Source organism: Mobula birostris, chromosome 21 (assembly GCF_030028105.1).
Source record: "Mobula birostris isolate sMobBir1 chromosome 21, sMobBir1.hap1, whole genome shotgun sequence".
NCBI classification, from domain to species: Eukaryota; Metazoa; Chordata; class Chondrichthyes; order Myliobatiformes; family Myliobatidae; genus Mobula; species Mobula birostris.
Genome location: NC_092390.1, coordinates 34,818,882 through 34,844,929, shown reverse-complemented (window position 1 = coordinate 34,844,929; position 26,048 = coordinate 34,818,882). Strand labels below are relative to the sequence as shown.

Genomic DNA, 26,048 nt, shown 5'->3' with positions numbered 1-26,048 from the left:
ATAATAGAGAAAGGGGACAGTGGCTGATAACATTTGACCAGCCTGCCCAGGTTAGAATGGAGTAGTTCTTCGCATTCCTGTAAATGGACTATACAAATAGGAATTATTTATTTTTTCATTGATTTATTAAGGTACAGCATGGAATAGGCCCATTCAGTCCTTTGAGCCACTCCACCCAGCAATCACCTGATTTAACCCTAGCCTAACCATGGGACAATTTACAATGACCAATTACCCTACCAACTTACACCACCAGATTGCATTGTGTTATGAATTTAAACTAAAGCAACCGATTCACAATCCTTTTCCCCAAAATGGTAGCAATTGTGAACACCAGCAGAAAACTGGGCTGACCAGAGAATGCAAGCATCACTTTGCGAAGGTAGAGGAACAGAGTCCAAATGCAATTAAGCCAGAATTGGATTTTGCATACTTCTGTGTAATGATTAAAGAGCATTCCAAAGTGGAGGAGTCCTTCGACTGTGGGAGGAAATGGGAGCACCTAGAGGAAACTCATGAGGTCACAGGGAGAATGTACAGACCCCTTACAGGTAGCAGCAGGATTTGAACCCGGCTGGGCTGTATGTAAAGCATGTACCAACTGCTACAATACTGTGCCGTTTGGGATTAAATAAATAACCATCCTGTATTCTTAGCAGCAGAAGAGAAGCAGAAGGTCAATCTAGAATGAGATATTATAGAGCTATTTGACAAGAGATGAGGGACAGAGCCAAAGGGGGAGAGAAGGAGCAGGATCTAAAGGGACCAAGTGCAAAACATGCATAGATCCAAAGGTATTGAGAGTCTGGTGTAGTTCTGTGGTAATTTTTACTGCTATCCATGGAAAAACATCCAACAGTACACTTGTTGTGATCTGCTGAATACCATGTGTCATGTTTGTATGTGTTTCAAATGAAGTACAATTGCAGATAACATTATGGATGAATATCAAGTCATTTTGTATTGAGAAGTGCAAGGGGAATTGCCACAGGAGCAACACTAGAGCTAATTAAGTCACAATTGTTCTATATGAATTATATCAAATTGTCATTAGTCACTAATAAAAGTCTTTGATTTTGACTGTGGATGGGTGTGATTCATTGATTAAGAAGAACATTTGGAAATTAATCCGTGACCATAAACATCAGACCAAGGATAATTCAAATCCTGGAGTCATTATAACTCCTGCATATAGTTGGACAATGAAGGAGGATTGATGAAGATATCACAGGATGGAATGGGAGGATGTGGGGAGGGGAACAAATGAATGAATGAATGGAACCAACAGGTCCAGGAGCAAGAGGTATATAAGACAGGCAACCCCCCACCCCTCACCAACCCAATAAAACAGGGTAGCTGTTGGACAGGCGTGCATGCATCTGCTGCTAAGGTGATAAGCCTCTGGGCTCAGGATGGTACTTTCCCACTGAACCTATGATGTCTTCAGGGATGCCTCTAGAAATTTCATGGAGCTTCACAAGTTTCTTATGATGTCACCATTCAGTTAGAAGTACATAGTGACTTGGAACAGCTGTGGAAGTTGCAACTGAAGACCAATAGTAGGATCTAATGCCTTCCCAAATGACCACCAAAATCTAGGATCCACCTGATGATAATTTGGTCCAGGGTTAGAGGACAAAATGGGCCTATACTGGGAGCCAAGATTCCCCTGTGGCCAAAGATGTAAAGACCATGTCACGCTTGGATAGGTCTTCCCAACCCAATTCCAGGTTCAGGTCTACATCCAATTGTAAGTCCATTTGTGTTGCAGAGGTATCAAGTATCGCCATAGCATGGCTGCAGTACTGTGGGAAAGTCTTTCAACAGTGTAACTGGAGTACAGCAGTGGTGGGCACAGGTCTGTCACCATTTAATACTGGAGTACAGTGCAGTATATCAACGGAGGGCTGCAGGAGTGGATAACACTGGGGTACGGTAGTCCTTTGAAAAAGTCCTCAGTGGTGGGGAGGGATGCAGCTGGCTGAGTCTACAAACCTCTGCAGTTTTTTTTGATCCTGCAATTACAGCTTTCCTATCAAGCATGATGCACCCTGACGGAATGTCCTCCATCATATATCTGTAGATATTTGCTGGAATCTTTGGTAATGTACCAAATCTCCTCAAACTCCTAATGAAGTGTAGCTGCTGGTGTGCCTTTGCCATGTTTGCAGCAATGCAATGGGCCCAGGACAAATCCTCTGAAATGGTGATGCTCAGGAACTTGAAGCTGCACGTCCTTTCCACTGCTGGCCTGCAATGAGTACTGCTGTGTGTTCTCCTGTCTTCCCTTTCCTGGAGACCACAATCAATTCCTTGGTCTTGCTGGTGTTGAGTGGAAGGTTGTTTTCTGAACATCACTCAACCAGCCGATCTGTGTCACTTTTGTACACCTCCTCACTGCCATCTGAGATTCTGACAACACCGATGGTGTCATTGATAAATTTATAGATTTGATTGGAGCTGTGCTTAGCCACACAGTCATGAAGTATAACAAGAGAAGAACAGAGTCAGTTATGCTCTGATCCAACACTACCAATATTTGTATCATCTGCAGACTTACTAACCCATCTATCTACAATATTATCCAGGTAATTTACAAACATCACAAACAGAAGAGGACCTAGTACAGAACCCTGTGGAATACCACTAATCACAGACCTCCAGCTAAAATAAGTCCCTTCAATCATTACCCTCTGCCTTCTATGGGCAAGCCAGTTCTGAATCCAAACAGCCAATTCACCATGGATCCCATGTGTCTTAATCTTTTGGCAGATCTCCAATGAAGGAGGTTGTCAAAAACCTCCCTAAGATTCATGTCGATAACATCCACAGCACTACCTTCATCAGTTACCCTCATGACCTCATCAAAAAACTCAACCAAGTTATTAAGACATGACTTGACCCACAGAAATCCATGCTGGTTCACTTTAATTAGACCACAGTTTTCCAAATGTTCATTAATCCTATCCTTAAGAATTTTCTCGGTAAATCCCATACCTATAACCTGAGATTCACTGGCCTTTCATTTCCGGAATTATCCCTGGTTCTCTTCTTGAATAATGGAACAACGCTAGCTACTCACCATGTGTCTGGTACCTCGCCTTTCGCTAGAAAGGACACAAAGACCCCACAATCTCTTCTCGTCTCTCCCAATAACCTGGGGTATATTCCGTTAGGCTGTGGGGACTTACCCATCCTAATGGTCCCCAAGAAACCCAATGCTAACTCCTCCTTTAGATCAAAATACCCAACCATATCAATACACTCAGCATTGATCTCCTGTTCAAATTCCCGGCAGATATACTCTTCCTTCTTCAGGCCCGTACCACTCGAAATCCCCAGTACCATCGATAATGGGGGCAGATTGCAACCGCCTGATCATAGGGCCCATCTGTTTTGCCTGATAAGGGGGGGCCACAGGGCAAAGGTCAAATGAGGTGCTGAGTCAAGGCAGAACAGGGATTGTTGTTCTGCAGAGAGGCATATTGGGATATCCAATCCTTCTTTCCCAAAGTTGAGATAAGGTTCTGAGTTTACTTTAGTTTCTTGCCCCTCACAAGTGTGCATCTTTCCCCGATATTCAGGGTTATCTTCCATTGTATACCACGCCATACAGTGCAAGGAGTGATACTGTACCATTTGCAATAGGCCCCACAAAGCTTCAGTCTGAGACAATGGCGTCAATTTGTTAAGTTGTTGCCTTAGGCTGCACATCTTAACAGCATAGGGGTTGCCCCAGAGCTGCCAGCAGTATAATATTGGCTTGGATTTAACTTCAGAGGTAAGGAGCATGGACGTTAACTGGTGCGTCCGGTGTGAAGGTACATCCATATACATGCCCTGAGGGGTGCAATAAATAGTGGCTCCTAGTTTGCAAAGAGCCTGGCATCCCAAAAGGGGAAAGGGAGTAATTTTGGATACTATCAGAGTTTCTTCTATACGATTGTCTCCCAGAGACAAAGTGACCTTCTTTGATAGGGGTTCTGACAGGGGAATGCCAGCTACTCCCATGGTTACCACCCTTTTTTGGCTTAGGGGTAATCCCAGGGAGGGGGAGTACAGAGGACAGGGTAGCACCAGTGTCCACCAAGGCTCGCAAACGAGTGTCTCCTATTCTAAGGGTTACAATGGGTTGCATTTCAGAGCTTTGGGAAAGTGATATAACCACCCCCTGCATCACCACCTCCCCTGGGCCCCCCTATTCTGATGGAAAAAGGTGATTATAAGTAAAGGAGGGACCTTCCCTTTCATTTGTCTCGGTGGGCTGCGTAGGTTCTCTATAAGGGATGCTTCAACACTCCCTAGCCCAATGCCCCTTCTTCCCACACTTGCGACAAATATCCCGGGACTTATCCCTTCTCTGTTCCTTTGTACTTTCTCTTCCAATTCCTTCTCCCCGGTCCTTCCTACAGAACTGTGTTTTATGTGCCTTACAAAAAGTCCCGATTGTTGCAGAAAAGGTATTACTTGAACATGAAGGGAGATCGCCTTTGAAAGTCTTTATTATAACATAATACACATCATAGAGAGCTCAACCTCTTAAAGCAGGGTTCTTGAGTACACAGACTTTTCTCATTATATAGTCAGTGTATGTTATCAAAAGCTTCCAAGCATGCTTGTGAAGTACAACATGCAAGTAGATAATTTCTTTGCCCAATAACCTTGTTTTAGCACAGTACAGAAAAAGGTATAATTAGGTTACTATTTCCTTATCTATTCGAAGGCTACTTCTACCTGCAGCCTTGAAGCAAGAATGATTACACAGTACAATTAAAGAAACAGAACACCATGATTAGGCTTTGATTACTCTTTCTCAAGCTAGTTAGTCATTTAGCAGCCCTCCAGCAGCAGTTTAAGGCTGCTGTAAAAAGACTCTTTAACCCCACAGTAACTAGCTAGTAACAAAATTTCTTCTACATCTCCCTATTCTCCTTATCCTTCTCTTTGGTCAAGAGTGATGTAAAGTATTCATTAGGGCCTCTCCACATCCTCTGCATTCAAGCAAAAGTTCCCCCCTTTATCTTTGAATGGTCCTATCCCCTTCCTAGTTATCCTCTTGCTTGTGACGTATATATAGAATGCCTTGAGATTTTCTTTAATCCAAGTTACCAGGGACTTTTCATGTCCCCTCCTGACTTTCCTAATTCCCTTCTTGGAGTTCTTTTCTGGCTACTTTATAATCTTTTCACTAATTTGTTACAATTTATTTGGACATCTCAAAGGGCAATGGTTCTGAAGTAACATATAGGCTAGGACAGACTTGGATAACAATTGCTCAAACTTAAAGGACATTAGCAAACCAGACAGAACTTTACAATAAGCCACAACCACTGAACCAGACTTCTAACCACTCTGGCTAGCTTTGTGCATTATTTATTGTTTGGCAACGCAAGTGCCAGAAAGCATGGCAGCCAAAGACTTTGATCATGATTGAGATGAAGAGCAGTTTCACATAATCCAAGGTAACTTAATCATTAATGAAAATGGAAGACAAAGACCCATAGAAAAACTAGATCACTTCAGGCTTCTCATACCAAGCTACCTGTTTAGGCAGATTAATCCTGTGGTGATTTAAATTGCACATTGGTGATATGGTTGGGCTAAAGTTTAAATGCGTGTGATCCGACAGATGCTAGATCCTCTTTCCACCCACCAAATCCTTGCTAGATTCACTTTATCTTTAAAATGAAATATTGAAAAATGTTTTTTTTTAAAAAAAAGAACACAGTCCCTTGCTGTTAAACATGAATACACCTGCAATTGTTTCAAAAAAATCTTGGCCCATCAGGGCTGTTCATCACATGTACCCTGAGTAAGAAAGTCAGTGATTTTAAGCCTCTTGTATGGCATTTAAGTCAATTAATTTTAAATTTAATAGGAATGTAGCTGCCCCTTGCAATTATCCATCTCCATAAAATTTTATAATTGATAGTTACCCTAGAATTAACTATATTACAGATAATACTCATCATCCTAATATTTAAATAAAATGTCATATTTAGCAAAGGTTATTTTCAGGTGATTAAAAAGAGCTTGGGGTCATCTGGGACTTTTTGGCGGGCTTCAATTATCATGAGCAGTCACTTGTTGGCGAGGCAGGGTAAATATTTAAAAGAACAAGAGCAACTTGCTTAATAGATATAGCCATTCCAAACACACATACAGAAATTAGTGAGCAAAAAACATCCAAAATGTGCTGAATTTAAAAAGGAAATTGAAAGACTATGGAACATGAACAAGGCATACATTGTCCCAATGGTGATACCTACAACTGGTATCATCCCAAAATAACTACACAATAGCATTAAACAAATAGGCCTACACAACAATACTTCTTTAAAGCTTCAGAAAAGCACAATATTAACACCACTAGAATAGTCCAAAAGTTCCTAATAATTGAGAAATGAGTGTGCTTGACTATGCCCATTCCTCGGCTTTTACCAGCTTGAGCCAAGAGAAAAAAAATTATAGAGCACTCATCCTGCAAATAATGTAGTCCAAAGTGCTTTATAATGGGATAAAAGTACAAATATGAAAAATAAAATAAAAAATATTTTAATATGTAAATAAAAGCCAAAAGATGATAGTTAAAAGCAATGTTAAATAAGTAAGTTTTTAGCTGGCATTTAAAAGTGTCACGTGATGTGCATCACTTATAGCTTTAGGCATTGAGTTATGCAGTTTAGGAATGTAGTTCAAAATGACAACCTGCCAATTATCTTTTGAGGGAGATTGTTTAAATTTAACAGCCTGGCTGAAGATGACCTGAGAGCTTGTGCTGAAGTATAAAACAAAAGTGATTTTGCAATGTACTCCAGTCCCAAACCATTAACAGTTTTATAAACAAGGAAGAGAACTTTCTCTAAAAGATTCAGGAAGCTAACGCAGTGCAGCTAGTGTGAGACTGATATGTTCCCTCATCCTGGTTTTAGTTAAAAGTCTAGCAGCAGTGTACCAAATGAGTTGAAGTTTGACAATAGTTTGCTTTGGAGGGCCAGTTAAAAGTGAAATGCAGTGAGGTAAGCTAGCCAATAATATAAAAGATATCAACTTTTTTTCCCCAGATATATTTGTTCTTGATTGGACAAAGTCAATGCACCTCCACGCATCAATGTAGTTCCCAGTGGAGGAAAGAGCCAATTTATTATGAACAATCAGATATTTTACATTGTCATGATCAATCCCCAATGTCTCCAATAGCCTTAGGGTAGCTTTAATCCATCTGATTCAGTAATGATTTGACATTAAAGACTTTGTTGCTTGTGGATTCCTTTCAAGCTTCCTGCTTAACCACTTCTCCAAATTTGTGCAACACATTTTCTGTCCATTTGACTCACGTTCAATGTTCTGTCCTTTCAGAAAAAGTATAATTGCATTTGATTCACATTTTATCTGGTACAGTTGAGTTAAAGCCAGCCTTTAAACATTGCTCTTCTCTACGAATCTACTAACTTGAACAAGTCATCACATATTTCCTCCACTTTGAATATTCTTCAATTATTACACCAAAGTATACGCACTCCAATTATGGTTTAAGTGCATTTGGATGATGTTCCTTTACCTTTGCAAAGTAATGCATGCATATTCTGACTAGCTCAGTTTCCTGTTGGTGTTCAGATTTGCTGCCAGTTTTGGGAAAAGGATTTTCAAGCAGTTGCTTTAGTTTAAGTTTATAACACAACACAATTTGGTGATGTAGAAAGATGCTATGTGGAGTTATTTCTAATGTTTTCTTCAACAGGCTAATAGCTTTCTCCACATCTTCTAATCTCCAAAATTTTGCCACATAAAGCACATATGGAAAATTGGGCATTTTCTGCAATGTTTGTTCAACTAATTCATTTGCTTCCTCTTTTTACTTGAACATTTGTAGTTTTCCAGCCAACAGAACCATAGCAACAGAACCATAGCAACAGCGTCATCAGAAACAAGTTCCACTACATTATGCAGATCCTTTACTGACTGACTCTGCTCATGATTCGCGGGAGTTCCAGGAATTAATTCTGGATGAATCAGAGCAGTGGCATAGCCTGTGATTCATTCTATGTTATTAGAATCTTCATTCAGAGCCTTCTCAAAGCTTTCCTTTGCCTTTCCAGAGTGGAGGCTGTCACTGAGCAGTTTACAGATCATCTCCAGCTTGTCAAATTAGGACTGGGCCCCAGTCAGTTGCCTCATAGTAATGCACCCAGGCCAAGTTTCCACACATGATGATGCTTCTTTCAAATTCATCTTTATGGTTCTTTCTCCAATTTTTTTCAGCTTCTTTTAAGTTTCGAATTGCTTCTTTATAGTTGCCCTGTATACAGTTTACAAAAGCGAGTTGGTTGTAGGATGTAAATTTGTATTTCACATCAAATTTTAGAGAATCTTGCAATCTGTATTTCATATCATTCACTTGAATAGTTTCCTTCTGAGAGCCCCACGTGAAATGACACTGAAGCTTAACGAGCTTCTCTTTCAACAAATCTCTGTGTGTTGCTGTAATTGGAAAGTCATGAAATTTCATTTCAGGCCAGATCCTGTGGCTGGTCTGTCCTGCAGTTCCATAAATAGTCAGCAGACTTTTTAAACTGCATTGATACGGAGGCAAGTCTGCCCCCTAATGCAGTTTTGTTCACCGAGTGTAACAAGGGCGTGGCTGGGAACGGACCCAAGTGCAAGACACAGACACTGAAGTACAAGGAACAGGACTTGACTAGAGTAGGGACGTGATATGACTCAAGCAAGGAGCAGGGACAAGAATGCAGAGTTGGGCTAGGGAAAGCTGGACCAGGACTGGGAACCATGGACTAGGAGATAAGGCTTGGACTCTGAGCCCGAGACTGAACAAGGACCCAGAACCTGGGTCTTGCCTCGGGCCTGGACCCCGGAACCAGACAAGGACATGACATGCCTTCAGGACAGGAGGTGGCTGGGGTCTAGAGGCCTGAGCTTGGAGACAGGCTGGGGTCTTAGCTCTTGAAGCTTGGGTTCTTGGATCTTGAGCTTGGCTGCGGGATCCTCGAGGCTGGGTTCTTGGATCTTGAGCTTGGCTGCGGGATCCTCGAGGCTTGGGTTCTTGGAGCTCAGAGACAGACTGGGAACTGAACATCAACACAGAGCCAGGACTTATCCTTCAACAAACCAGTACTCATCTTTAACACAACACTAACATGAGACAGGACAGAACATAAACATAGAGCCGGGACTCAACTTCATCTCCACACCAAGGTGGGACAGTCTCTCCATCAGGTAACAGCAGAACAGCCAGACTTACTCACCAGAGGCAAGGACAAGACAAGACAGGACCCCCCGACAGGGCAACAGCAAAACAGCCTGACTTACCCCACAGAGGCAAGGACAAGAACAAGAAGAGACAAACACCAAAGAACAACACAGTTCCATCTCTGCTCCAGGGTAGCTCCAAGTCTCAGTTCAGCCAGCAACCTCAGCTGGCTATGGAAACAGCCAGATCCCTACCTAGCTCAGAGTGGCTGGCAGCCACTCAGCTGGCCCAGGAAACAGCCAAATCCATACCACAAAGACTACCCCAAGAAGTGGCAACAAGGCTCCATGAAGCAGTGGTCCTCCAACCAGGCCTAGAGATCACAAATGGTTTCACTAGCCTTCCATCAGCAGGTTGCTCCAAGGGAGACTGACAAGACAAACCAGCAGCCCACACTGTCTGTCTGTATCTTGTTTTACAGCGGTTGGCATCCAGCTTAATGGTGCATTACCACCACCCTCTGCTCCAGAATGTGTACTAGACATACATTCTAAATCCCTTCACCCAATCGCGCACACACACATAAACCCATACTTCACCCTCCCATCTTTGACCATCCTAGTATCCTACTCCTGTTTATTCATCATATTCTATAAAAACCCCTGTACCCTTTAAAAACACTAAAAATACCCAGACTTGTGCTCCCTCACCCATGCCCAGCAACCCTTTTAATGTGAATTCCTGCATTCCCAACTCCCTTAATTTATCTCTCATCATCTCTCTCTGTATCCCATACTTCCTGCAACACAAAACTACATGTTCTACTGACTCCTCTTCCTGACATTCCTCACACAATCCTGTCTGGTGTTAGCAGCCCACACTCAATCCCAAGGCTACTTATATTGCAAGCCCAAAGATGGGAATCAGATGCCTATGATTAACTCAAACAAGGGACAGCTGGAAGACCTGGAGTCCTGAATCCATGGACCGGACCGTGAACCGGAATGCGGACTTCACGGACCAGACCATGACACCGAGACAGTGAGGAGCTAGAAACACTTAGCAGGTCAGGCAGCATCCGAGCATGTGGGGTCTGTCAATAGCATAATATCGGGAATTGATTCATGCATTGACCCAGGAATGTTCTTCTTGAACAGCCCGGGCAGCCGACCCGGTGGCTTCACTCCACTACTAGTGTCCTCAGTGGAATCACCGGTGGCTGTGGGGCTGCCATTATACAGGCTGTCTGGTCTTATGTATCAAGCCTATGCTAGATTCAGGAATAGGTGTATAGAGGAGGTGACTTTCACCAATGATAGGTCATGGTGACTAAAAGATGCACACTCTGAGCTGACTTTAAATGAGCACGTTATCAGTGAGCCAAACTGGAAGCAAGTTTCACCAACAGCTCTAAATGAAGCTGAGTTACACAGACGAATCCTAGCTCTTCCTCTCATGATTCAAAATTCCACCGCCATCCTGATGAGGAATCTCTTGCATAGCATCCTTCCATTGTGATGTTAAACCAAGTCAAAACCTATCCATTGCTTTCAAACGGATAATCATTGGGCTCTGCTGAAATAAGTCACACTGTCCTGCAATCCACAACAGGATTATAAAAGTCAAGTTTAACTTTGTGCTTTTGATGAGGTCCATGTTGAAAATAATTATAATGTTTAGCTGAATTATTTCCAAAGAGATGGCAATGATCCGTCCTCATTCTATTGATCAGATGGAATACATGGTATTTTTTCTCTACTCCAACCACTTCTTCAACACTGAGCTGATCCAAAAGTGTTCTGAGGTGCTTTGCCTTGCAGCTCTTTACTTGAGGATGAATAGAAACTAAACCTCAAAAGTGAAAGTTATGAGCCAGATTTTGCTCCCAGGAACTGATGATACTAGTTAACAAAGGGAGGCGATAGCAGAAGCCTAGATTGTATTACACACCTTTCTTAACACAGGAAAAAAACAACAGATCAAGGTCTCACTGGAGCATTGAAGAGCTCCAGGTTGCTTGAACTCATCTTTAATGGCATCTAATCTGAAATCTGGGCAGGAATGGCAATGTCATTGAGCAGTGACGTCTAAAACCCTCACAGAGCTTGGTGCAGGAAAGTGACAGAGGTGGACAGCAGTACCTCCACACAAAGCAGGAAGATGCTCAATAATCCCATGGTGGTAGCTCAGTTAGGACATGGTTCTGATCTCATGATGGTACCTCAGTTCGGACATCGTTCATTTGATCACACACATTCTTTGCTTTCCATGTACTTTTGAAAATATCATGGCCATTTGCATCATATTCTGACATGCAGTTCGAATGAACAGGAATATAAGAAGTTGCAAAGAGGAGTTGACTCAGTGAAATACATCATCCTTCCACCAGTAAATTCTACATAATGTGCTGCATCAGGAAGACGTGATCTATCATTAAAGATCCCCACCAGACCACACCATCTCTTTGTTGCACTCATCAAGCAAGAGCTACAGAAGTCCGAAGTCCCACATCACCAGATTCACGAACAACTTCCCTTCAACCATTCCCATTCAGGTTTTGAACCAAGTGGTGCAACCTTCATCACTACCTCAGCATAACAACACCTTCACCATTTTGCTCTCACCACAAAGATTTACTTTGTTCCAATTGTGTTTTTTTCTGGTAAGTATAGTGTATAAATTAGGGTTGAATGCTGCCTATCTGATGCTATGTGCCTGTATCTGCCCTTCTTGCTGCCTTAGTGAAGCAGCCAGAATAATTAATGATTCCACCTACCTGGAGATTCTCTCTTCTTCACTGTCCCACCAAGCAGAAAAACATGAAAACATGAAACCACCTCCCAGCAGGCTCAAGGTCAACTTTTATCTCACTCTTATAGACTATTGAATGGTTTCCTAGTATGATAAGATAGACTCTGGACCTCACAATCTAACTTTTTTATTTGCGCTGCACATTCTCTGTACTGTAATACTTTATTCTGCAATCTCTTACCTTTTATCCTGTAGTACATTAATGCACTGTTGTTATGAATTAACCTGTACGGACAGGATAGAAGAAAGCATTTTCACTCTACCTCACCCAGTACGTGTGACAACAATAAACCAATTTACCAAGTAGTTTTTCATTCCACCTTTGCATATGCGTCATCATCATCAGATTCCGTGCCCAGTTTGAGCTTTGACTGCCATGGCCCACACACTCCTGTTTCAGGTCAAGTCGATCAATTCATTGGTATTCATTTCCAGTTCTCTGGCTGCTGTCTCCATCATCATTTGTCTTTGCCTTCCTCTGAACATTGTCGTTGTAAAAATCACAAATGACAGACAAATGCAAATAGATTTGGGTTTAGTTATGAATTTAGATCAGCAACTACAATTTAGAAAACTGTTTTCTTTTCTTTGATGAAAGCTGCCAATAATTCAGCAGTGGAAATTGATGAGCTGTCACTCATTTTTGGTCAACTGATTTTCATGGAAAGGAAGCATCTTCCGTAAAAAAAAAATAGCAGTAATTATGCTCTTTATGGACGTGTGACTGGAGTAGTGCAGCAGCAGAGTGGGTTGTGGGTGCAATTTGACAGGATATTAACTTGAACTTCAGGGTGATATAGCTGTAAATGAGATTACTGTTGACTTTTGATTATCCTGCAGCCACTTAATTGGTTTGTGGGTTAACTGTGTAGAGGGAGAAAAGTCCATGCATGCAAGTTTTAAAGCCTATGCTTCCTGGCATAAATGGGACCCTCTAGAAAACATCGCAATAGAGAATGCAGTAAACATTAGAGTAGAGTTTGATGTGATTCTATCTTTCGATCTTATTGGGTTTCTGATTTTAGAAGTTATCTAGGGAATCTACACTCAGTAGCCACATTATTAGGTACATGAGTGGAACCTGGTGTGCTCTTCTGCTGCTGTAGCCCATCCTCTTCAAGGTTTGATGTGTTGTGAGATCAGAGATGGTCTACTGCATACTCACACCACTGTTTTAGTGCATGATTATTTGAGTTACTGTCACTTTCCTGTCAGCTTTAACCAGTCTGTTCATTCTCCTCTAGCCCCTCTCATTAAAAAGGATTTTTCGCCCACAGAACAGCTGCCCATTCTCTGTAAACTCCAGAGACTGATGTGTGCAAAAACCCCTGGGAGATGAATGCAGTTTCTGAAATACTCAAACCACCCCATCTGGCACCAATGATCAACGGCACTTAGATCACAGTTTTTCATCACTTTGGTCTGAATAACCATTGAACCTCTTGACCATGCCTTCGTGCTTTTATGCATAGAGTTGCTGGCACATGGTTGGTTGATTAGGTATCTGCATTTACAAGCAGGTGTACAAGTGTTCCTAATAATGTGGCCACTGAATGTATGTATATGGTGATAAATCCTGCAACTATTTCTGAAGACACCTGTAGGTAGAAATGTGCATTTAACCACTAAAAAGAATCTTGCAATGCTTGAGAAGCTCGAAAGAGGCACCGTCACAATACTCCCAGCAGATTATACAACTGCTGAATAGATAGTTGGTGTTTAAGAAAATAATGCAGGATGACAGGAAAAAGCATTTTCACTGAGTATAGGTGAGACTAGAACTAGAGGTAACAGGTTAAGAGTGAAAGGTTAAATATTTAAGAGAAATATGAGGGAGAACTTCCTCGCTCTGTGATTGGTGAGAGTGTGGAATGGGCTGTGGGTTCAATTTCGGCATTTAAGAGAAATTTGGAAATGCGCATGAATGAAAGGGATATGGAGAGCTATGATTCAGGTGCAGGTTAATGGGGCAAGGCAAAAAAAGTTCAGCATGGACTGGGTGGGCTGAAGGGCCTGTTTCTGTGCTGTCATCATCATCATGTACCAGGCCCAGTTTGAGCTTTGACTGCCATGGCCCACACACTCCTGTTTCGGGTCAAGTGGGTCAATTCAATTTGGTATTCATTTCCAGTTCTCTGGCTGCTGTCTCCATTATCATTTGTCTGTGTCTTCCTCTTGCTTTCTTCCCTTCAATCTTTCCCATAATTACCGTGCATTCTAACTCCTCTTTCCTAATCACATGTCCAATGAAGTTAAGTTGCCTTTTCATGATCTCATACGTTATTTCTCTTTCTGTGTTTGCTCTGTTCATGACATCCTCGTTAGATATTCATTTCATCCATGATATTCTTTGCATCCTCCTCAAAAACCACATCTCTGCTGCTACAATTCATTTCCTCATGTTACTAGATACTGTCCAACATTCTGAGCCATAGATAAACGTAACATTTCAGTAGTCTGAGGCGGGTTGTCATGTCTAGTTTAGTATTGGTCAGTATACTCTTCATTCTTGTAAAGGTGTCTTTTGCCATCCCCATTCTTCTTTTGATGTCCATGTCGCACCTTCTATCTGATGTCATCCAGCTTCCTAAGTAGCAAAAGTTCTGTACTTGTTTTATGTCTTTCCCTTTTATTCTCAGCCTGCAGATAGGATTCTCCTTCTTTTTGGATATCACCATACATTCTGTCTTTTTGCAATTGATAGACAGACCCATTTTTGCACTTTCTTCAACAATTATATCAATTAAGTTTTGTAGTCCTTCCTCCATACTTGCAATTAACACAGTGTCATCTGCATATCTGAAATTATTGATGTTTTCACCACCAACTTTGATTCCCAAGATGTCTCTTATTTTTTGTAATATTGTTTCACTGTATGCATTAAATAAACCAGGGGAGAAAACATACCCTTGTCTAACGCTTCTCTTGATTTTCATAAGCTGACTCACTTCTCCATCTATTCTTACAGCGGCAGCTTGTTCCCAGTACAGATTTCTGATTAGGCGGAGGTCTTTCAAATCTAGATCTAGAGTTTTCTGTAATATTTCAAATACTGTAACTTATTGTGCTTCACTTTATCAAATGCTTTTGTGTAGTCAATAAGGTAAACAAACAAATCTTTTTGCACTTGAATAGATTGTTCAGATAGTATCCTTAACATCAATATTGCGTTTCTTGTACCTTTGTCTTTCACAAAACCACATTGTTCTTTGCCTGTTTCAGCTTGTATCTTACTTTTAGCTCTTGTCATCAAAATTCTTAGAAGTATCTTGGTGATATGACTCATTAAACTCATGGTACTCATTAACGTATGTGCACATGTGCAAAAGACAATAAGTTCCACTTCATTTATTTGAATAATGTTAACTCAGAATAAATGACATTTACCATTGCATCAAACTATTGTATGTTAACTGAGCATTTCGTGGCATGGAGATTATGATGGCATGAATGTAATTTCAGCCTCAGGGATACAGGGATTATTTCCAATTAATTAATTGCTTTCTTTAAACGAGGGATGACATTATCATATTCTCCCTTTTAGAGCCTTGTAGGAGAACTAGGATCAGATTGTCTTGGAATATAATGGTGTAACATTTCCAGAACAAAGTGGTTTTAATTCACCTGAACGGATACTCAAATATGAGTGAAAAGCATTCCCGAATCCTTCGTTTTGCTGATCTTTTACCCACCCTAAGGTCAGTTGAACTCTTGTTTCCAATACAGACATTTAGTCTCTTCAATGTCCTAATGGGGCGGCATGGTTGAGTAGTGGTTAGCACAATGCTTTACAATAGTAATGACCCGGGTTCAATTCCCACCACTCTCTGCAAGGAGTTTGTATGTTCCCCAGTGACCACGTGGTTTCCTCCAGGTGCTCCAGTGACCTTCTAACAGTCTAAAGATGTACTGGTTGGTAGGTTAATTGGTCATTGTAAATTGTCCTCTGATTAGGCTAGGGCTGACTTATACTTCTGCGTTAACTTGACACCGTAAGTAAGGCGTCGCCGCAAACCCTACACAGAGCCTACATGGATCCCTACGCCGTAGCCTGACGCGCACCTCTCCCAAAATGTAACTACACATCGCGGCAACGCAGACCGAACAACAGTGGTTGGTCCGCTTGGTCGCATCGCATTTTGTCCTGTGCTGCAATAGCTTCCCATTGGTGACTGAAGGGCAGGGAAGGAACTCTGGCTGCAATGCTTTCCATAAAGTTTTACAGACCTCCGAAATTATGGAGGATACATTTCGCTTTTACGAAAAAAGACGCTCGCTTTAAACTGGTTTACCCCGAGAAAGACAACAATGACCATGATGCCTTGGGTGGGCAGGTGTGTGCAAAAGTGTATGGTCATGCACTTTGGTGGAAGAAATAAACGGGCAGACTATTATTTAGATGGGGAGAGAATTCAAAGTGCAGAGATGCAAAGGGACTTGGGAGTCCTTGTGCAAGATATCCTAAGGGTTAACCTCTAGGTTGAGTCAGTGGTGAAGAAGGTGAATGCAATGTTGGCATTCATTTCTAGAAGTATAGAATATAAGAGCAGGGATGTGATGTTGAGGCTCTATAAGACACTCGTGAGACCACACTTGGAGTATTGTGTGCAGTTTTGGGCTCCATATTTTAGAAAGGCTATACTAACATTGGAGAGGGTTCAGAGAAGATTTACAAGAATGATTCCAGGAATGAAGGTGTTACTGTATGAGGAATGTCTAGCAGTTCTTGGGCTGTATTCCCTCGAGTTCAGGAGAAAGAGGGGGCATCTTATAGAAACATTCCGAATGTTAAAAGGCCAGAACAGATTAGATATGGCAAAGTTATTTCCCATGATAGGGGATTCTAGGACAAGACGACAGGACTTCAGGATTGGAGGACGTCCATTTAGAACAGAAATGCGGAGAAATTACTTTCATCAGGGGGTGGTAAATCGGTGGAATTTGTTGCCACGAGCGGCTCTGGAGGCCGAGTCATTGGGTGTATTTAAGGTAGTGAGAGATAGGTTCTTGATTAGCCAGGGTATCAAAGGGCATGGGGCAAAGGCAGGGGAGTGAGGATGACTGGAAGAATTAGATCAGCCTATGATTGAATGGCAGAGCAGACTTGATGGGCTGAGTGGCCTACTTCTGCACCTATATCTTATAGTCTTATGGTCTTATGGTCACTCTAAAACCACAGCACCAAAATGTAAACCACCGGCTCCAATTGCAAGCAGCTTAGTCACAAGACCATATACGAAAGAAGAGTTTTGTGAACTGTCTGCCTTTGGTCCCTTTGTTCGCTGGCACTGTCTTCTTCAGCAAATTATACATATACATATCTATGTAAAATATAAATAAGTATATACATATATACTATAGAGATACCCACTGCATAGTAGGTCTTAAATTGTCCCATTTAGGCCTAAATATTGAGTCATTGTGGTGGCTTTCTTACTGTTGTGGAAAAACATCTCTCCTGACAATGGGGTTCACTCTGGCAGGTGAGACTTGAGGCTGTGAAACAACCTCAGGTTCTGGGGCATCCTCCATGGTGGCTGTATTCGTGTGCTCCAGAACTGTAGGAAATGGTTCTGACAGCTTTGTCCACTTTTCTTCTCGAACAATTGATTCTACTCTTCTCAACTGATCGATGTGTCATCTCCTGATATCACACGGAATCTGCACTGCTTAGGAAGAGTGGTCCAGTTCTTTCCTTAATCTTTCTGAATACCCGTATGATGACCTCTGTAGTCCCACACCAGGACTACTTGTCCAGGAGTGAAACATCCTTATTATTATTATTGTTGCTATTATTAGTAATAAATAACACCATTATTTTAAAAAATATTTTCTCTGCTCAAACTGGTAAGACCAAAGGTACGGACATAGCGAAGCACACTCATTTCTCAATTGCTAGGAACTTTTGGATTACTCTATGGTGTTTATTATTGTGGCTTTCTTTATTGTTCTTGTTTGTTTATCCTGTTTGTCTATCCAGACAGTTATTATCTGCAATAATGGATCAGATGTAATATAATTTGTAGGACTCTGACTCTAAAACTGGATCAGACTTGTATGTACAGTAATATATGATGACTTTTATGACTTTGTATTTTAAAGCAAGATTTTGGTGTATGATGTTTGCCACTTGATTGTGCCTGTGTAAGTAATCAGATTGAGTTAAACAGCTGCAGGATCCTGTAATGTATTGTATTGTTTCTGGTTTCTCTTGGCATTTTCTGTGTTTATCATCTTGAATTTGTTGGTCTTTCGTTATGAAAAGGCAATAAAGGAAGATACCCCTAGAGCCTGCGAGAGCAAAGGTGCAAGATGGCCCAATGACCGATAACATGGCTACAGACCTAGGAAGAGAACCTACTATGAACAACGAGACCGCTGCACAAGAGACCACCAAAACACCAGCGGCAGTAGTGGGACATGTGTCGGGTGTGCATCTGTGGATGGGAGAAAGTAACATCAGAAAATGAGGGAAAGTGTTCTTGAGGGAGCAGGGGCAGGGAGCTTGCATTGACCAGTATTTCTTGTGAAACCAATCAACTGAATTGAGTGAAGCACAGCGAATGGGCACGAACAAAAGTTCGCAGAGCATCAGCACCCCTGTCACTGAGGAGGTTAGCACAGAAATCCCAACTGAGGAACCCATCAAACCACCAGCACCTCCTGAGGAGGGAAAGATCAAAGGGCACAGACCGCTCCTGAAGTGGCCCAAAACTGCTGATAAGCAAGAGTGGGAAGCCATCAACCACAGCTCGATGAAAGTTTTGGAGCAATTAAAAGGTACATCAGAAAAGAAGTTGGATGCAATGGGTGCCATCATATACTGCTACAGGGAAGAGCAATTTGGAGTCAGCAACAGGAAGAGTGGAAAGACATCATCACCAGCAATAAAGTCCAGGAGGCAGCAGAAGATTGAGTGACTGGTTTGGGAAAGGAGACAGCTAAGGAAGAAAGCCCTAGGTAGTGAGAGGGAAGGCCTCAACCAACTTCAAGCAGGCATCAAGAGCCAGCTGACAAAGTTGTGAAGAACTGAGAATCTAAGGAAGCTGCACAGAAAGAAAGAAAGAAGAAACAAGAATAAGTGCTGGTCTTTGCCTTCCCCCAGTTAGGACGTACATGGATGATATAATAACACTGACCACCACTGCAGCATGCACCAAGCGACTGCTTGGAGAGCTGCAGGAAAATATCAAGTGGGCCAGAATGAAAATCAAGCCCAGCAAGTCATAAAGCATCTCCATAGTCAAGGGAAGTCTGAAAGGCATCAATTTCTTCATCGCTGATGTCCCAATTCCAACAGTGTCTGAACAGCCTGGGTAGATGGTACAACACCAGCCTCACAGACAAAAAGCAGGTGCAGCAACTAAAGCAACACATCACCAACAGCCTGAATAACATCGACAGGGCCATGCTGCTGGAAAACTGAAGCCCTGGTGCTGATGGTTTGGACTCCTACTCTGGGTTATGTGGCCACTCACTGTCTATGAGGTCCCATTAACAACTGTGAAGAAGCTTGAGCGAATCACCATGTCGTTCATAAAGAGGTGGCTCAGTGTCCTAAGGTGTATCAGTAACATCAGTCTCTATGGTAGAGGAGTCCTTGAACTACCTTTCAGTGGCCTTCAAGTGTTCTAAGGTGCGTCTGCAGATTACACTCAAAGACTCATGTGAAAAGACCATCAGTAACGCTGTACAGACCTTATCAATTGGACAGAAATGGACCCCAGCTGATGCAGTGCAGCAGGCAATAGCAGCCTTTAGGCATAGAGACATTGTGGGGCAAGTCCAATGGGGCAGATGTGGCTTTGGTCTGGCAGCAAGTGGACCCATCTGGCACAAGGCCACAATTCTAGATTGAAGAGAGATGGTTGTTGAGGAAGTGCAGCAACAAGAAGAGTCAGACAGATGTGCAAAGGACATATCCCTGGCTAAGCAGGGGCAATGGATGTAGTGAGAAAGCAATGAGAGGAGGAAAATCAGCTGGAAGGACATATGGGAGATGGAAGCAAACAGGCTTAGCTTTTCATCAGAGCTATATATGATGTGCTTCCCTCACAATAAAACCTTGACCAGAGGTTCAGTGAGGACCCAACCTGTGCCCTGTGCCCAATTACGGCAATCCCAAGCATATCCTGGCAAGCGGCCAAACCAGCCTCACACAAAGTAGATACACGTGTCATCACAAACAGGCCTTGAAGAGTATGGCAGCGGCAATCGAGATCAAGAGGATAGCAATCAACTCCTTGCCCCCCGGAATGACATACACACTGACATCAGCAGCATTCGTCCCGGGGGAGGGGGAGGGGAGGTAAAAAGGAAAAGACCAACTGATCTCCCTCCTGAGCTGGAAACAGGACAGATGAACATGGCCCGTGACTGGAAAATGCTGGTGGATGTCAATAAACAACCCACCTTTCCACCGGAAATTACTACCACCAATCTCAGGCCAGACTTGGTTATCTGGTCCAATTCATTACAGATTGTCTACATTGAGGAACTCACAGTCCCGTGGGACATTTCAATAGCTGAAGCTTATGAGCGCAAGCGACTACACGATGCAGATCTAGCGGGTGAAGCTCAGCAAGGTGGAAACCAAAGCTTGTCCTGTGGAAGTGGGTTGTAGGGGATTTATAGCCACATCCACCATCAAATTACTGAAGGAGCAAGGGATCCATGGTCAGACTGTGCAGCAAACCATCAGAGCCACATCAGAGGTGGCAGAAAGAAGCAGTCAATGATTTTGGATCAGGCAAAAAGACCTCTCCTGGGCTCCAAGATAGCATCAAGAGAGTGGGAGGACACAACGGGAGGTGACTCTGGGACACCAGAAGTCATCGTTGAGCCCTCTGGAGATGTAGTGGGCTAATCAATGAAACATTGAGGAAGGAGGGTGCCCATTTGAAAACTCCTGCGGGTCAACCCTGTGCCACTCCCAACATCAAGGCAGTCTCGAGCAAGTGCTCACAACCCATTGGCAGAAGGGATATCAACATCTTATCCTGTGTTTTTTTATTTTCTTGAATTTTTTTTATTGTATTTGTATTTTTATTTTTTCTCAGCTCAAGCTGCTAAAACCTGAGTTACGGGCACGTTCAAGCACACTCATTTCGCAATTGCTGGGAACTTTCAAAATATTCCAGTGGTGTTTACCATTGTGGTTTTCTCTGGAGATTTACATAAATATTGCTGCATAGGTCTAATTGTTTAATGCTTTTGTGTAGTGACTTTGGGATGATACCAGCTGTAGATATTACTATTCGAACAATATGTACCCTCTTCATGTTCCAAAGGCTTTCAATTTCCTCTTTTAATTCAGCATATTTCTAGCATTTTTCACTAATTTTTATATCTGATTAGAATGGCTGTATCTATTGAGTAAGTTCTTCATGCTTGTTTATCCTGTAATGTTAGATCTGGATGTTTATTATGGATTGTCCTATCTGTAATAATGAATCGGTTGTAATATACGTTTATAATTTGTAGGACTCTAAAACTGGATCAGGCTTGCACTTATAATAAGGTATGATGTCTTTTCTGAGTTTATATTTTAAAGCAAAATTTTGGTGAATGATGTTTGCCACTAGATTGTGCCTTGGTAAGTAATCAGATTGAGATAAACTGCTGCAGGAGCCTATAATGTGTTGGACTGTTTCTGTTTTCTCTTGACCTTTTCTGCATTTACCATTTTAAAATTGTCAGCTTTTATTATGTATTTTTGATAATATTTTGTGTTACCACCTGGCTCTGTATTGCCACAAGGAACCCCCTGTTTCTGGGAAGAGGTCTCCGACTCTGAGCCAGGCGTTTGACGCGTCCTTGTCAACATCTAGTCTGCTCAGATCAATGGGATGTCTTCCATGGAGGGGCATGCTCTTCCATTGGTAAACGTGTTCTTCAATAGTGATGATGTCTTCATTTTTCTTGGCTGCTCTTTCATTTAAGTTTAGTGGATTAAGCTGTTTTTCTCCAGGTAAGTAGACAGACTTTGTGCTTTGACACTGAAAAATATTTTCCCTTCAACATTTAATAGATTTATTTGCCGAAACTGTCCAATTTCTGAGGAATCTTTTTCGTTAGGAATTAAAATTCCTCCTGCCTGCTGCTATGCTCCAGAATGTTTACTCTTCCGGACTACCTTCATCTGTTTCCATAAGAAGTTCAGGACTCTTGGCGCATTTCTGTAGAGTTTGTATGGAACACCATTTGGCCCTGGCGCTGAAACAGCCCTCGCCTGCTTTACTACTTTTATTAGCTCATCATATCTTAGGAGTCTGATATCAAACTGCTGATGTGGAGGGTGAATGGGTGGCGTATCTGAAGTAGTTGCTTTAGCTTTACCGATGAAGTGGTGTCTAATTTCAAATCATCCATGGTATCACATTCATTATTTCTTTTTTTTTCATATTGTATTTTCAGAGTTTGTTGTCTTTTGTACATTGATTGTTTTTCCGTCCTGGTGGGGGACAGTCTTTCATTGATTCTATTGTGTTCCTTGTATTTACTGTGAATGCCCACAAGAAAATGAATCTCAGGCTTGTTTCTGGTGACGTATAGAGTCATTCAGTCATAGAGTCATGAAAAAGTACAAAACAGATACAGGCCCTTCTGCCCATCTAGTTCGGACTGAACTACCTATACTGCCTACTCCCATTGACCTGAAACAGGACCATAGCCCTGCATACCCGTACCATCCACATACCTACCTAAACTTATCTTAAATGTTGAAATCAAGCTCGCATGCACCAGTTATGCTGGCAGCACATTCCACACTCTCATGACCCTCTGAGTGAAGAAGTGTCCCTTCACGTTCTCCTTTCACCCTCAACCAATTTCCCCCGGGATTAATAAAGTATGACTATGACTATGACTATGAACCATGCACGCTAGTTGTATTTCTGCCCAACCTCAGTGTTTGCATTTTCCCTATCTATACCTCTCATCATTTTGTATACCCCTAACAAACTTCCCCTCTGTCTTCTATGTTTCAAGGAATAAAGTCCTAACCTATTCAATTTTTCATTATAACTCATGTCCTCCAGTCCTGGCAATGTCCTTGTAAAATTTCTCTGTACTCTTTCAACCTTATTTTCATCGTTTCCTGCAGGTACGTGACCAAAACTGGACACAGTACTCCAAATTAGGCCTCACCCACACCTTATACATCTTCAACATGACATCCCATCTCCTCTACACTATACTTTGATGAAGATCAATGTGCCAAAAACTTTATTTACAGCCCAATCAACGTGATGCCACTTTCTATGTATTATGAACCTGTATTCCCAGATCTCTTGGCTCTGCCACACTCCTCAGTGCCCTACCGTTCACTGTGTAAGACCTTGTCTGGTTGGTCCTACCAAAGTGCAACACGTCGCACTTGTCTGCATTAAATTCCACCTGCCATTTTCCAGCCCATTTTTCTACCTGGTCCAGACATGCTGCAAGCTCTGTTGGTCTTCCTCGCTGTCCACTACACCCACAGTCTGGATGTCATCTACAAATTTGCTGATCCAGTTAATCACATTATCATCCAAATCATTGGTATAGATGATGAACAGCAACAGACCCAGATCTCTCATGCAGTCCATTAGTCACAGGCCTCCAGTCAGAAAGGCAACCATCTACTACCACTCTCTGGCTTTATCCCGCAAAGTCATTGCCTAATCCAACTTACTACCTCATCCTGAAAGCTGAGCAACTTTTCCTTCTTCACCAACACCCAGTGTGGACCTTGTCAAATGCTTTGCTAAAATCCTCAAAGTTAAGATCAACTTTCCTGGCTTTTGACTCCATTCGCTGAGGTAAAATGCTGAAGATCCTGAAAGCTTATGGAGTGCCAGACCATCTACTGAGAGCAATAGAGTCCAGCTATACCAAAACCATAGCGAAAGTTGTATCACCAGACGGACAAACAGCAGTGTTCGAGCTCCTAGTTGGTGTGCTGCAAGGAGACACTCTGGCACTCTACATCTTTATAACCATCCTTGATTACGCTCTGCGTGAAGCTACCAAAGATCATGACAAGCTTGGTTTCACCATAGAACCAGGACGAACCAAAAGGGTCAGACCAGTCACACTCACAGATCTCGATTTTGCAGATGACATAGTCCTGCTCTCTGACCAGATGGAGGAAGCACAGCAGCTACTGACAAAAGTGGAAATTGAGTGCAATAAAGTTGGACTTCACCTAAACACTAAAAAGACAGAGTACATGGCATTTAACTGCGACGAAGGTACTCTCAAGACTGTAAAGAATGATACCATTAAGAAAGTCTTTGACTACAAGTACGGTCAAGAATGATGTGTTCGGAAAAGAACATAAAGATACGGAAGGGGCTGGCATGGAGGGCTATGAACGACATGAAGGAAATCTGGAAGTCGAACCTGACCAGAGGGCTTAAAAAGAGGATTTTCATAGCAGTCATAGAGTCCATTCTCATGTACGGATGCGAGACGTGGACACTTACCAAGACGATGCAAAAGTCTCTAGATGGTTGCTATACATGAATGCTCCGGATGGCTCTTGACGTGAGTTGGCAACAGCACATGTTGAACATCGAGCTCTATGACGACCTACTGATGCTCACCACTAAAATCGAGGCAAGAACACTGCAACTAGCGGGGCACTGTCTACACCACTCTGAGGTACCTGCCAGCCTTGTCATCATATGGGAGCCTAAGCATGGGAGGATGAACCCAGGGCAACCTCCCAATACTATGGTCAACACACTCCCAGAAGACAGCGGCGCGGCTAATGTAGATGAACTGAACACACTGATGAGGGAGAGGGAGAAGTGGAGAGTCCGTCATCATGCCCGACACCAGACCCCTAGGCCTGAGTCGATGTAGTAGTAGTAGCACCTGGCAACTCTCTTGAAAATCTTTCTAAGTTTGGTTCAACACAACCTACCATGCATGAAGCTATGTTGACTATCCCTAATCAGTCACTGTCTATCCAAATACTCATATATTCAGGTCTCTGAGAATACCTTACAATAATTTTCACAGTGCTGATGTCAGGCTCACCAGCCTAAAAGTTCCTGGTTTACATTTAGAGCCTTTCCTAGACAGCAGAACAACATTGGCTATCTTCCAATCCTCTGCTACCCCTTCTGTCGCTGAGGATGATTTAAATATCTCTGCTAACATCTAGTAGCTTCTGCACTTGCCTCCCATAGGGTCTGAGGAAACACCTTATCAAGCCCTGAGGATTTATCCACCCTAATTTGCCTCAGGATAGCAAACCGCGGGAAATCATATCTGTTGACAATCTTCCAGACAACTACAGGTGCAAAAAAGTGTCACCACCTGCAGCAGCCTGAGCTCTACATTTTGAAGTCCGGTCAGTAGTGCACTCACGAGGCTGGGAAGTGTGTGTGTGGCATGTTTAGATGGAGACCACATTGCAGTTTAAGTGTGAGCAGGCAGGGAGGATCATGGGAGCCTGTTAAGCAGGCAAGTCATGCAGGAATCCTCTGCAACAACTTCCCTATCTAACAGGTTTTCCTGCCACACTGAGAGGCTGGGGTGGAGATTTTGATTCCTCAGAAGAGTGTAGTCAGAAGTAAAAATTGAGGAAGAGAGGATTGCGTTTATCTTGCTTTGATATGGTAGGTTTGTTCAGTAAGTTATGAAGACTTGGCTGTGTGGATTCAGAACTGGCTTGTCCACAAAGGACAGACTTTGGTGGCAGATGGAGTGTATTCTCACCGGAGGTCAGTGTCCCATCGTGTTCTGGGACCAGGGCTTTTTTGTGACTTTTATAAGTGACTTTGATGAGGAAGTGGAGGAGTGAATTAGTAAGTTTTCAGATGACATGAAAGTTAGACGTGTTGTTAATAGTGTAGAAGATTGCCAAAGTTACAACAGGACCTTGATAGGATATAGAGTTGGGCAGAGAGTGGAAGATGAAGTTCAATTCAGAAAAGTGTGAAGTGATACACTTTGGAAAATTGAAAATTGCCATGCAATTAGATGGGATGGATAAGAAGCAATATGTTGCATTCACTTTTATTAGTCAGGGGATTGA

At 42.4% G+C, this 26,048-nt stretch overlaps 1 protein-coding gene across 3 annotated transcripts in view; it reads right to left on the bottom strand.

Annotated features, from left to right (window-relative positions):
- The window catches only part of LOC140185717 (interferon-induced protein with tetratricopeptide repeats 5-like), a 71,490-nt gene that overhangs the window by 37,540 nt on the left and 7,902 nt on the right, over positions 1 to 26,048 (bottom strand). The window lies entirely within an intron of this gene.